The 14,896-nt window shown below is 36.5% G+C and overlaps 1 protein-coding gene across 1 annotated transcript in view; it reads right to left on the bottom strand.

Annotated features, from left to right (window-relative positions):
- Positions 1–1,940, bottom strand: part of rab30 (RAB30, member RAS oncogene family) — a 68,398-nt gene extending 66,458 nt beyond the window's left edge. Inside the window, exon 1 of the mRNA XM_073043450.1 lies at positions 1,800–1,940. The gene's annotated coding sequence lies outside the window, so the exon portion shown is untranslated. The remainder of the gene's footprint in view (positions 1–1,799) is intronic.
- Between the last annotated feature and the right edge of the window lie 12,956 nt (positions 1,941–14,896).

Raw genomic sequence — 14,896 nt, 5'->3', positions numbered from 1 at the left:
TTAAGTAGAGAAGTCATTTTATACAAAATATTTAGTGTCCAGCATCTCTACATTTAAGTGACAGGATAATGAGAGTTGGCAGTTGAAGTGATCTTCAAAAGAAAATGAGACTTAATTGTGACAAAAAATGATTTAAATAACGAGTTTCTGGATATCAAGATTCAAATAGTTACAAGTAAGCACTAATGTCAGATGAGAGAGAGAACTTGTAGATTCGTGCAGAACAAAGGTTACTGATTCTGTATTTGAGAGCTACTTGATGACAAAGTCCACAACTACTCCTACTGTTGTTGCAACAGCAAAATCATCACCAGATATTATCTGCAGTGACTACATTCACAGTACTAGCTCTAAGTATCTGTGGCAACTGCAGCACACTGATTTTATGTTTGATCTCTCACATTAAACATTCTCTTCAACTTATTTAATTGAAAATAATCTTTGACCAAATTTTGGTTACAAAAAGTAACAGTACTTATTATTCACAAATAAATTAAATACTACATTTCGCTGTTTCAAAACAAACTCTCCAATTTTCACTTACAGTACTCCACATATTTGGCAGCTCACTTTCAAAATGACATTTATTAAATTACCCCAACTCTGCTCCCAGCTTCATTGACATTAACAGCTCAACAGTTGAACTTTTAAGTATACAAATTGCAGTATTTTAGAATCTTACTTTGTGAAAAAAAACACAAACATTTATAGAGTAGAAATATTTCACGTTTCAATTTGTGGGATAACCCATTTCAGTACTTGGATTTGAAATCACAATCTTCAGCAAAATCTGCCCAATATTCAGTAAGAGTATTTCTAAACCAATGCTTTCAGTTATTACCTACTGTGTAAACAGTAAAATAATTATCTGCTATATTTTATTTGGATTTTATCTGGATCAGTTTTGAAAAGTTGTATAGTGGAGCTAACAAATATTGTTATCAATGCATAACTTGAAATCTAATCCACTGAATTCAGTCATATTAAAAGCTTGTAATATGTTAACCAAATCTGTGTTAAACCTCAACATTAAATACCTCTCAAAATACACAAGGATCATTTGACTCAAATGTATTCTGATTCAGTTTTGTATAAAAACACTACTGCTTGAACACAAGAAAAGCTTGTCGACTATGAATAGCATTTAAGAAAAAAACTGAACCAAATTGTTTCAAGTACATAATACATATCTTTATTTAAATGACTTTTTGCTCACATCATCAAAAAAAAGATTTTACTGATGTATTATTATACATTGTGCCCTCAGGATATCTGAACTGTATAAAATAGTGGTGCCCTTTCCAATGCATGAGCCAAATACTGAATGAAAATCCTCTAGTCACTTCTTTCTTCAATCCCCAAATTCAGTATGACATACTTATATGCCCTTTGGAAAATAAAAGTTGTAATTTTTAAAACCAGTTTTTAAAAAAAAATCAAGCACACGATACAAAATTAATCACAACTTTTGTTAAAATTAAACTTTCAGTGTTAAAAATACAAAAGTATTAAAATATTTAACGATAAATCACATATTTGCACTTTAGGAAACTAAAAATAGCCTTTAGTCTTCTGCATACAATGAGCCGTGACGCTGTAAATACTTAAAAATCAAACAATACAAGAGCAATTCTGACAATGTCAAATACACGAATGACCAATATGAAATCAGTCCAGAAATCACGACCACTTCAGACTGATTTCCATGAATACTGTTGGAAGTGGGAGAAAACACAAGCATGCCAATGAAGGTAAGAAGTCGTTCATAACACAAAAACCACTTTGAAATAGAAACTTACTTGCTTCGGGTTTTATTTTCCCTCGTCGTCGCTGTGTGAAAGGTGTAGTTACACTGTGCTTGAGAGTACAGCAGTCATGCCCTGCTTTTGACTCTATCTCCAGCGCTGCACCACAGGACGCTATATTGCACAATGCACCCACTTTCTCCTAGCTTTAACAATGACGTAATTTCTTTCGAAACGGAAACGGGAGCTGGAATTCGACCGCGATGCTTGTCGGGATTTGTAGTCGCAAACCGGTAGCGCATGCGCTCCGTATATTTCTATCCACAAGGTCTTCGAAGAGTTGTGAGGGTTTTGGAAGTGGGGTAGACATTATGTAAATCAATAGTTCTTGCCAGAAAACGTGATGCATATAATCACTGCATTTTGTGACGTTTATGAAAATACTGGGTGTAGTAGGGTTGCACACTTCCAAATACAACCACAAATTGTTTTATTGGATCCAATGTAATGGAGCCCAGGCAGTAGAAAAGTCAGCTGCAACAGATATCGAGGTCAAAGAAAACCCGTCCACATCAATACCGGAATACGTGACCTTATAGTAGGGATATGGTAGTTTAAAATAAAGTAAGGAAGCCCAAAGGGGATTTGTCTCCAAGGTAAATCCCTAGATTACGAACATCCGATTAATGAACGCCCCACATAAGATTGAGTTCCAATAGTATTAAATTCATAAGTTCAAAGTAAAGGTATTAACAAACTACATATATGTCACCATATACTACATTTTCTCGAGGGCATTCACAGTAAATACAAAGAAACACAATAGAATCAATTTAAAAACGTACACGAGACAGACAACCAATGTCCAAAGACAACAAACTTTGCAAATACAAGAAGAAGAAAGAAATTAATTAGTAATCATAGAAATTTGGGGAGGTACATAGATGTGATAGCTATGGAGAGGTACAGGATTGGTGCAGGTGAAGGGACTGTACAGAATCATAGTTTGGCACAGACTAGATGGGCTGAAGGGCTTGTTTCTCTACGGTAGTTTTCTATAATTCTAAATATTAAGAACATGAGATGGAAGATTCAATGAAAATGAGTCCATAGGTTGTGGGAACAATTTACTGTTGGAGTGAGTGAAGTTATCCCCTCAGGTTCAAGAACCTAATGGCTGCGGGGGTAATAACTGTTCCTGACTTGGTGATGTGGGGCCTGATGCTCCTGTACGTCCTTCCAGATGGCAATAGCAAGAACAGAGCATGGTCTGGTTGATGTAAGTCCTTGATGATGGATGCTGTTTGTCTGAAAGAGCTTTTAGTCCAGATGTGTTCAATGGCAGGGAGGGCTTTACCTGTGATGGACTGGGCCATATCCACTACTTTTTGTAGGCTTTTCGATTCAAAGGCATTGGTGTTCCCATACCAAGCTGCGATGCAACCAGTCAATTTATGCACAATGTACGTTCATAAATTCATTCCTACGAATGGCAGAACTAGTTTTATTTCTCCCCACTTTCTGTCACTACTGTATATTTTTTTTGCTATTCATTACAATATTGTGGAGGCATGGTTACCATATTGATTTTTATGTCTTTTCCAAAAGACGAGTCACTGAGGAGAGCTGAAATCCCATCAACCTGTGTGTTATTGTCCGTTAGGCCACTGGCATTTAGGGCAGCAATGAAGGCCCTTCATCACTGGTGGTGTTCAGGGCTTCCTTCGTTATGCCAGTAGCTTCCTCTCAATCAGCCTGTAAACTGAGAGATTTCTGAACAGAGAGTTGAGAGCTGATAGGCTTTGCTGCCCTTATGAAGCATGACACTACAAACTTCCACACTTAATTCAAGCACATCGACCCTGCATGTGGGAAATGATCCTGAGGGAGATGTTTGGCTCTTTTTAAATATACTAATAATATTCCATGTATAATCATTCATTCAATTTAATCAATATTCAATGTTAAAAGGACATTGAAATTTTATCTCAGTACACAGATTTCCTGAACGTAAAAGCAGGGTACAACAGAAGATCTGAAATGCTTGGCAGAAAGAGCTGAGAAAGGATTCATTTACAAATCTTGTTTTTGAACATTGTTCTGTTAGAATTTAATCTAGTTTTCTTTATCCAAATTTACTGCCTGTCCTGCTAATTATTAAACTTTGCTTGTTTTGACTCTATGATATTAAAACAGGAAAAGTTTAATAATTAGCACGTCTGGCAGTATATTGACTCTTCGATATTGTTTATATGATGGTATTATTTGCAAGGCACTGGAACAAGTCCAGTAGAATAAAAACAAATAAGTCCTGTTATATATTAGATGGTTAGATAATCCTTTAGCCATAGCTGTCAATGTAAACATTTATAAATGAGCTAATTGCCTTGAGATCTTCCAAGACTCTGCTGGATATGCAGGTATAATCTTTAATTCAGCCATATTTAAATTGTAAGCAATGCCTACCCGTATGTGACTACAATGTGAATTCTGGATCTGTTTCATTTATGCGGCTTATTATTTTTAGGCCCCTAATGAACATCAAAAAATGTTATTGGTAGGAAGCATCACAAAATATTGAATTCTGGCACATAAATTAATCGAATCAAAACAAAGCAAAATCTAAATTTCTACCAGTGTCAAATGACTTACCAAATTAATTTGTCTTTAAATTTACCTGATTCAATTAACTACAGCAAAAAGAAAACATTTTCAAAGCATCACAAACATTTGAAAAGGGAATATAAAAGAAAGGAATGCAAACCAAAGCAGATGTTAATAGGGTTAGCAAAAAACTTGTTCCAGATATAAAAAAAGGGGTATAATAAAAGAGGGAAAGGTGTATTGAGATAGAATGAATAAAAAATGAAATTCCTGATCTTGGAGCTCAGGTATGAGGGAAAGAGATGGGGAATGTACAGGTTTTCAAGTGGCTGTAAGCTGGAGGACTTTAGAGAGATAGGATGAAGATGAAGGATTTAAAATACACAAATAAGTTTAAAGTGAAACTTGGAAATAGTTGGAAAATCAGGCAACATTTATGGAGGGACAGATTTAAGTTTTAAAAAGGCTTTTTTTTCAGAAATGAATTAGAATAGTTAAGTATGGAAATGATAAAGGAATTGCAACATAACACCAGTAATTAGCATCCTTAGGATTTTGGTGGTGTCAGGCCAGCAGATTTTCTGGAGAATTCAATGTTTGTTACTCCTATTGCTAAACTAACTCATTTTAAATTATTTTATATAAATCTTATGTAGATTATATTATCCTATATAAATCTTAAGTATATTATTTGCTGATGATACAACTATATTTTGTAGTGGGGAACATCTGAAACAGCTTTTGGATACAGTGGAGAAAGAACTAAAAACTATAAAGAAATAGTATGATACTAACAAGTTATCACTGAATCTAAGTAAAACTAAATTCATAGTATTTGGAAACCGTGTACTAAACTCATATAGTAAACTTAAGATAAATGATGTTGAAGTTGGTAAGGTTTCCAAAACAAAATTTTTAGAAGTAGTAATAGATAATAAATTAAGCTGGAAACCACATATAAATTATGTCAAAGCAAAAATGTCAACATCTATTGCAATAATGTACAAAGCACAAGATTTCTTAAATCAGGAATCTTTGTATACATTATACTGTTCACTTTTCATCCCATACATGACTTACTGTGTAGAGGCATGGGGAAATACACACAAAACAAATAAAATCTCAATTTTTCTACTCCAAAAGAAAGCCATACGAATTGTAAATAAGACAAGTTATTATGAGCCAACTAATCCACTATTTATTCAACTAAACACTTTAAAATTCAGAGATTTCATAGATTTTTAAATAATACAAATTATGTATAAAGTAAAAAAAATGGACAGTTACCACAAAGTATCCAAAGATTGTTTAAAATGCGAGAAAGTCATCATGATTTGAGCAGAACATGTATATTTCAAAAACAAAGGATAAGAACAAATGTAAAAAAATCATTGTATTTCAGTCAGAGGGGTGAATCTATGGAACAGTTGTAGTGAGAATTTAAAAACGTGCACCACAATTAACAAGTTTTAAAAATTATTTAAAAATAATTTAATGAACAAATATAAAATACATGATTTAATATGAATGGGAGTAATGTAAATAAATGATACTTGGAATTGGATTTTGTGTTAAAAGATTATAAAATTTTTTGTTTTGATGTGATGATTGACACCAAATATTTTTTGTATAAGTAAGAAGGTTGGCGTAATAACTGTAGCTTCAGCCTACACCCCCCTTTTGGTCTGTTTTTAAAGTTTTTTTATTATTTAGTTCTGTCTTATGAAATCATCGTTGAAAACAATGCTTTTTGTTATGTTTGTACTGACTGAAATAAATAAAATTTCATTCACTTATTCATTATTCAGTAATATGATTTATTTCAGTGAACCAGGTTAGTCGAAACTCATTGATGATGTTAATATTGATTATCAGCGGACAATGTTTAGGAACTCTATTTTTGATATGATGGTTGATTCTGCTCAATCTCTCCACTCTAACATAAACCTTTCTCTTTGTTCTCTCCATTCTTCCCATATATCTTCCTTCTCTGCTCTCTCAGCTTGTTCTAAAGTCCAAACTTTTCCCAGCTCTAGCAAAAAGTTGTCAACTCAAAATATTAACTTTATTTGTTTCTTCAGAAATGCAGCTTGACCTACTGAGTTTTTCCATGATTTTCAGTTGTTTCTGGTTTTTCTTTGCAAACCATTTACATCTATCCAAGCCCAAAGTCAGCAAATTCTTTCAGTCCAAGTGCACATTTGCTTCTTTTGAATTTCATGCCCTCATCTTGTTGCCATGTTAGAGGAGGTACAGGAGCCTGAGGACACACATCTCGAAGAATGTTCAACTTTCTACTCCCCAAATGCCATCAGATTTTTGAATTGGCTTGCAAACCTCAAAACTACCTTGCACTATATTTTTACTTCTTTCTCTCTCTTCATATTACACTAGTGTATTAGCTTATTTTGTTAGATATTTTGCACACTTGTAATTTATATAATGATTATGTTAATTTATATTTGTGTTAACTTATGCTATCCTCCTCATATAATACACCATACTACTGTTATAAAAAATAAATTTCTACCTTATGTATGTATGCCCATGTTAACAATAAATTTAAACTTGAACTTCACATTGAGATTGTGTAGCCAGTTAAACACTGTATCTAATGTGTAAACATTTTCGTCGTCATTAATTCTGGTTGCCGGTATATTTTATTACTTGCACAGACAATGATTTCGATCTTGAAGCATACTGTATCAGAAATATCTTCAGCGATGATTTCACGCCATTTTGTCATTTTAGTGTTTCATAGCAGACACTTATGTATATCAAGAGTAAAATATTCCTGATTTTCTTCAAGTATATTCAGTTTATTTTATGCATGTGACCAATCTTTTTGGTGAAAATTTTGCTCTTGTTTACTCTTCGTAGAAGGTCCCCAGGGCTGGACAAGATGTAGGAGGAAGAGATTGTTGTGCCTTTAGCAATAATATTTGCGTCATCACGAGCCACAGGAACAGTTCCATATGACTGGAAGGTGGCAAGTTTTCTTACTTTGTTAAACAAAGAGAGTAGGGGTAACCATCAACAAGTGAATCTTACTTCAGTGGTGGGAAAATTATTGGAAAATAATTATTATAGACAGGATTTACAAGCACTTGGAGAAGCACAATCTGAGTAAAGATAGTCAGCATGGCTTTATGAGGGGCAGGTCATGCCTCACTAACCTGATAGAATTCTTTGGGGATATGACAATAGGCATTGATGAAAATAGAGTAGTGGATATGGTGTATATGGTTTTTAGTAAGGTGTTTGATAAAGTTCCCCATGGTGGGCTCATTCAGAAAGTCAAGAAGCTTGGGATCCAGGGAAATTTGTCTATGTGGATTCAGAATTGGCTTGCCTATAGAAGGTGGTTGTAGAATAGGCACATTCTACCTGGAGATCCGTGACCAGTGGTGCTCCGCAGGGTTCCCTCCTCTTTGTAAATGACATGGATGAGGAAGTGGAAAGGTGGGTTACTAAGTTTGCAGATGACATGAAGGTAGGTGGTGTTGTGGATAGTGCAGAAAGTTGTCTTAGGTCATAATGGGACACTGACTGGATGCAGAACTGCACTGAAAAGTGGCTGATGGAGTTCAACCCGGAAAAGCGAGATGTGATTCACTTTGGAAGGCAGAATACAGGGTTAACAGCACAATTCTTAGCAGTGTGGAGGAACAGAGGGATCCATAGATCCCTCAAAATTGCCGTGCAAGTTGATAGGGTGGTTAAGAATGCATAATGATATGTTGGCCTTCATTTGTCAAGGGTTTGAGTTCAAGAGCCACAAGGTACTGTTGCAATTAAACCCTGCACACTTAGAGCAAACTTGGAATATAGTGTTCAGTTCTGGGTCACCACATTATAGGAAGGATGTGGAATCTTTTGAGAAGGCACAGAGGAGATTGACCAGGATGTGGCCTGGACTATGAGCATGTCTTATGAGGATATGTTGAGAAATCTAGGGCTTTTCTCTCTGGTGGAAAGGAGGATGAGAGGTGACTTGATACAGGTATACAAGATGATAAGAGGCATAAATCGAGTACACAGCCATAGACATTTTCCCAGGGCGGAAATGGCAAATACAAGGGGACACAATTTAAGGTGATTGGAGGAAAGTATGGGGAGGGGGGAACGTCAAAGATAAGTTTTTTACACTAAGTGGTGGGTGCGTGGAACATACTCTCTCAGGTGATGGTGGAGGCAGGTACATTCAGGACATTTAAAGGACACCTAGAAAGGTACATGGATGAAATAAAAAAAGGAAGGATATGTGGGAGGCAAGGGTTAGATTGGTCTTAGAGTAGGTTAAAAGTCGGAACATCACTGTGCTTTCAAATCACAAACAAAAAATCTACAGATGCAGGAAATCCGAACAACATACACAAAACGCTGGGGCAACTCAGCAGGCCAGGTAGCATCTATGGAAAAAAGTAGAGTCTACGTTTCAGGCTGAAACTCTTTGGCAGGACTCTGCTGTAATGTTCTATGTTATATATCGATCCTATGAAGTTGGTAACGGAGACTCTGTCATTAGTGCCAATTCAGTATTGACCATAATCAATACATAATTGGTGATACTGTTGGTGTTTCCCAATCATTCTGCCTTGCTTTCACTAGAACTTCATTTTGTTATACATTATCTAACTCTTCCCCTTGCTGGTTCTTCAAAGCATATTTGATTTTCACCTGGCTTGATGAAGCTACATACATCATAATCTGATATACCCTTGAAAGTAACTTTACTAATACCATCTACTCCATGTAAACATTTCAGCATAATTTTCCAGTAGTGTGTTTAAGTATGATTTTGAAGCATTCATGGTAAACATCTCTTTCTGTTCTAGCCAATCATTGCCCACCTATGTCAATCAATTAGTGTAACCATTGGTAGTTTATTTGCTAAGTGATTCATTAAAAATATTTCATCTGGCCCAACAGCTTTTTGTAGTTCTTCCGAAAAAAAAATTGAAATTCATTATTCTTCATCAGTGGTACTTGGGCAGATATACTCAGAAATGTATCATTATGAAGACTGAGCAATCTACTGTCTAGTGACCATTTAAACATACTTCTGTCTTGAAGCTTTTTTGCTTTCCAATATTGCTGCCTGTGGCATAAATGCTATTTAATATAAACCAAGTTGCATGCTGTTCCCAATTGTTTCAATAATGTGTACCTAGACTTGCTCTCTGTGATTTTTTTGTATTGGGAAAACTTATTGTCTATGAAGAAATCACATCAATGGAGTTTGCTTAGCAAGCTCTCCTGTTTATAGAAGCATACTAAGGATCAATTATCTTTTTAAATTAAAATTGTTACGAAGGATGAACAGCTCTGATGGGCAGAAGGGTGCAAGGTTGCCCATGTCCCCCTCCCCTGGCAGAATTACAAATCGTTGCTGTTGCCAGGCTGTTAATGAGAGAGAAAGAGATGGAACAAAAACATACTGGGACTGGAACATTTGCTTCAGATAAGGGAGAGTTAACACCAGGGGAGAGAGACCATATTATGACTCCTGTAAGACTTACGGCTCTGGAGAGGGCTGTTTACTTGGTACTATTCTGTTCATTAAAATTCCTCAGTGGACAGCCGGAGTGGGCTGGTTTGATGGGCTAAGCCATTCAAAACTGATTGACACCTGAGACCCCGTGAGTAGGGATAAAAGTGAGGTCTGGGGAGACACCCCTGAGACGCACCAGGAGGCACACTAGTGAGCACTGCTTAAGTGTTGGAACCCACAAGAAAGTGTGGGGCATCGGAGACTGAACGAAGGATCGGTCAATTTTAACTCACAGTGTTTATACCGAGGCCGGTGGGGGCTTGTGTGTGTGTCCACCCTTGCCTGGGTGACGAGTCCACCATAGAAGAACGGTCTAGCTAAAGGACAAAGGGGTCATACCTGAATGGCCACAACACATCGACAGATCAAGAACGTAAAGGAAGGTTTGCATGACTGTAGCTGTCACTGTTTGCTCTCTCACTCTCTCTCTCTCTCCCCCTCCAACAATTACAACACAAAGAACCAACAACTACCTCGGCCTACATGAACTGAACGGAACTTTATACTTTCCCATGATAATTCATTATCCCCTAGACAATGATAGAGCTTCTTTATTATTGATTATTATTATACCCACACTTTTAGGTTTAGCATTGCTAACGTGTATTATCTGTATATTTGCATTGTTGATATTGATTTGTATATTTTACTAATAAACACTGTTTTGAAAATAGTACCAGACTCCAACGGACACTTCTATCTTTGCTGGTAAGACACCCAGTTACAGGGTACGTAACAAAATATTTTGCTATTTTGAATTGATGTGACTTCTGTTATATCTATAACAGTAATTTGTGCTAGTCTCACCTCATTCAGTGTATTTTGCATAGGAATGATAGACCTTGCTTCTAAACTATGACTTGTAATCAAATTGCAAAAATCTGTAAAAGGAACGGCATTATAGTACAGGGGAATTTTAACTTTCCAGATTTGAATGGGTTACCTTAGTTCAAGGGTCTTACATGGGATAGAATTTGCTGAGCGTGTCCAAGATAGTCTTTTAAGACAGTATGTCGTATAGATGTCCAAGATAGTCTTTTAAGACAGTCCTACCATTGATGGGGCTAGACTTGACCTTAACAAAAGGAATTAGGTGGTGGAAGTGTTGGTTGGCGAGCACTTGGAAACAGAGTTTATTCTGTAAAAACTTCAAGGTAATTATGTGAAGGAATATGGTTGGTCTTCAGGTTAGGTTCCAAAATTGGGGGAAAGAATGAATTCAATAACATAAGAAAAGAATAAAAGTAGAATGGGAACTTTGTCTGATATTGTTGGAAAAACAATATCAGACAAGCAGGAGTATCTAAAAGAGAGTTATGATTGCTGTTAAAGGCAAGAATTACTGGTAAAAGTGAAGAACAAAGATGGCAAGATTAGGAAACCTTAAATTAAGAAGATTACTGAAGAGCGATCAGGATGAAAAGGAAGCATATGACAAGTATTGGCAGCTACACAAGTCCCTCGAGAAATATAGAGGGTGTAGAAATGTACTTGAGAAAGAAACTTTGAAGGCAAAAAGAGGCCGTGAAATAACCTTGACAGGCAATATTAAGGAAAATCTTAAGTCACTCTATAAGTATATTAGGAGGAAGTGGATAGCTTAAGAAAGAGTGGGTCCCCTTAGGAAATATGTAGACAACATAAAAATTTGTGATACTGTGGATAGGATGGCTACTGCAAGGTATAAATCAGATAGTAGGTTGGGTAGAGTATTGGCAGATAGAATTTAATCCTGACAATTGCCAAGTGCAGTGATGTATGTTAAGTCAAATAGAGGTACTAGTGTAAATGGTAGGCCACAAATGAATGTTAATGAATAGAAATACCTCAGGGTGTAAGTCCATACTCCCCTTAAAGTGGCAGCCCAGGTGGATTGAGTGGTGAAGAGAGCATATAGGATGTATGCTTTCATAGATCGGGCACAGAGTACAAGAGTCACAGCATAGGCTATGTTGCAACTTTATAAAACATTGTTTAGGCTAATTTGGTGTATCGTGTTCAGGCCTGGTCACCACACTATAAGGATGTGATTGCGCTGGTGAGAGTGCAGAGGAGAATCTCCAGATGTTCCTTGTACTACAGGACTTTAGTCATGCTAAGAAATTGGATAGGGAGTGTTTGTTTTCCCTGGAGTGAAGGAGACTGAGGGGTGACCTGCTTGAGGAGAAAAGTTACAAGAGCTGTAGATAGCCAAAATCCTTCTCCCTTGTTAGGGCATAGTTTTAAGGTGAGAGGAGGAGCTTTTGAGGGGATCTGAAGGGAAGACTTTTCAACAGAGATGATTGATATCTGGAACAGAGGAGGTGGTGGAATCAGATACCATTACTAACATTTAAACTAACATTTAAATAGGCGAAGCATAGAAAGTCGACACAGCCATTGTTGGCTGAAAGGCCCATCTCTATGTTGTGCAGTTCAATGACTCTATGACTGTAAACAGCCAGCACATTTATTATTTTGCATTGCATTGGATGATATTCTTTAGCGTTCCTCTGTTATTTCCATGGATTAACTGATTACGATAAATTTGATGTCACAGTCCAGCTAATTACAGTAACTAAAAAGATTTGGTGAATCTGAAATATCAAACAGTGCGATATATTTCTTCCTATTGCAAAGCAAGCTTAAGGTTTGCCAAGCAACTCTCCATCATCATACTCATCAGAACCTCTGGAAATCTCCTAATCAAAGTGAAAAATCATGGCTTATAATATCACATACACTTCTCTATAATCCAGCAAAAGCATACAATGCATTCAAGGCACAAGACCCTTAAGGCGGTGTTTGAGAGATTAAGGTAGCACAATGGCTGAATACACCAGCCTTTCACTCTGGCTCTTGATATCAGACATAACTAAAGCTACTGGAATTCAATTGTCCTTTCCCAATTGACTGGAAAATTCCAAGCAACATGAATGCAGTTTGTTTGTAATTCCATGGATTCATCTGCATTCTCATTTTCATTTGGTGATTCATTCAGAAAAGCTGCTGTGAGAAATAAATACAAGAGGATAACATCTTCTGAGGTTGACTTAACTGAACAGTCAACGTTTCAGGCCAAGACCTGACTCCTTAAGACTCCTTAGGAAGGTCTCTGCTAGAAACGTCGACTGTTCATTTTGCTCCATTGATGTTGCCTGACCTGCTGGGTTCCTCTCAGTATTTTGTGTGTGTTACTGTAGAAACAACCTTATCTTGCATCCAACCTTGCTTCAACTAGGAGTGCTCAATCCCTGAAATAGGAAAATATTCTACAGTATTTCTAATTGGTTACATTTGTTGCAATAAAGAACACCATAAAAACAGTTAGCCTCTGCAAGTTCACATATATCTTGAAATTAGAATTGGAATTGGTTTATTATTGTTACATATACCAAGATGTAGTGAAAAGCTTGTCTTCATTTTGTTCATACAGATAAAGTCATGAAATAATGCATTGAGGTAGAACAAATGCACAATAAAGTGTAAAAGCTACAGAGAAAGTGCAGTGCAGGTTAACATGGTGTAAGATCATAATGAGGTAGATTGTGAGGTTAAGTGCCCATCTTATTGTAGTAGGGAGCCTTTTAATAGTTTCTAAACATTCATGCAAGGTAATGCCTCATAATTGATCATTTTCCCATGTTCCTGTGAAACTGAGCATTAAAATTTTCCATAAACAGTGCTGATGTTGATATTGACCTTCAGGAATGGTAAACAAATCTGCATCTTGGAAAATTCCATTAATGATGATTGTCCTCAGATTTCATATCCAGCCTTTTCAGCTCAGGAACCTCATCTGTATTCCATAAGATATCAGCAATATGGATACTCCATGGTTACAAAATAATATACTGTCATGCATATCGTAAGATAAAGTTACAATAAAATGACATCCAAGCAGACATTATGTAATTTTTGAAATGCAGCACCCTAATTAAACCACAGCTGAAAATCAAAGCTCCTTTATGTGCACATTGCCATTATTTCATTAAGCATGTAAGCAAACAGGAAGTAGCTTCCTGACCAAGCAGTAACTGGTATGATGGATCATTGATGAGTATGAACTTAGCCAACGTGAAAACCAGCATTACAGTGCATTTGAAATACTGTACTGTGGTCTTCATTCCTTACAGATACATAGCATAAGCTACGTTCTTCAACAGGTCATAGTGAGTCATCAGTACATGAACATTTATACAGTAGAGAAATTTCAGCTAAACCTCAATAAGATTACCAAATTCAGTATGCATGCCCACCACAGAGACTCGATTAACGGCTCAAAACATCAGAATTGCCATGTCTGAGTAATCCTAAATTCCCTGCACGATTCATTATTTTATTCCACTAGATGAGGATTCCAACACAAATTTGGAGATTTGACTTGTCAGTCTCAGACATGTCATGTTGGAGTATAGTTTCTGGGACATCAGGACCAGAATGATCGACTTTGTCATGGATAAAGGTAAGATTTAACTGCTTAGAAATTGGATTTTAATAGATCATAGTAGATCTCACTTACTCTTAACACAACAAAAAAAGTTCAATACTGATGACAATTTAGGTCTCCTCAAATCAAAATCACCAAATTGATAAAATAAAATCATTGTCAATTCAGTGCCAGTATGATTATTCTGAGGTGCTGGTGAGTAGTAAGAAATCTATTGTGACTATTTGGAGACATCCTGCAGTGAAGCAGTCAAGAATCAATATGACACAAAAATACAACTGCAGATGCTGCTGTGGATCAAAGAATACGTACACAACGCTGGAAGAACTCAGCAGGTCAGGCAGCATCCGTGAGAAAAGAGTAGCCAACGTTTCGGGCCGAGACCCTTCATCAGGAATCAGAATCAATATGATCTGGCTCCCATGGTGTGACTAGTCTGGACAAAGTGCACGACCATAGTCCCTGCAAAATTTCACATACCTCAGTAATGACAAACTTATAAAAGATGAACCTAAAAAAAAATTATTCATCAGAGAGGCCTAGGAAGGATATGGTGTCCCTGAA

This window comes from Hemitrygon akajei, chromosome 4 (genome assembly GCF_048418815.1).
Source record: "Hemitrygon akajei chromosome 4, sHemAka1.3, whole genome shotgun sequence".
Classification (NCBI taxonomy): domain Eukaryota; kingdom Metazoa; phylum Chordata; class Chondrichthyes; order Myliobatiformes; family Dasyatidae; genus Hemitrygon; species Hemitrygon akajei.
This window is presented reverse-complemented; position numbering and strand designations above follow the sequence as displayed.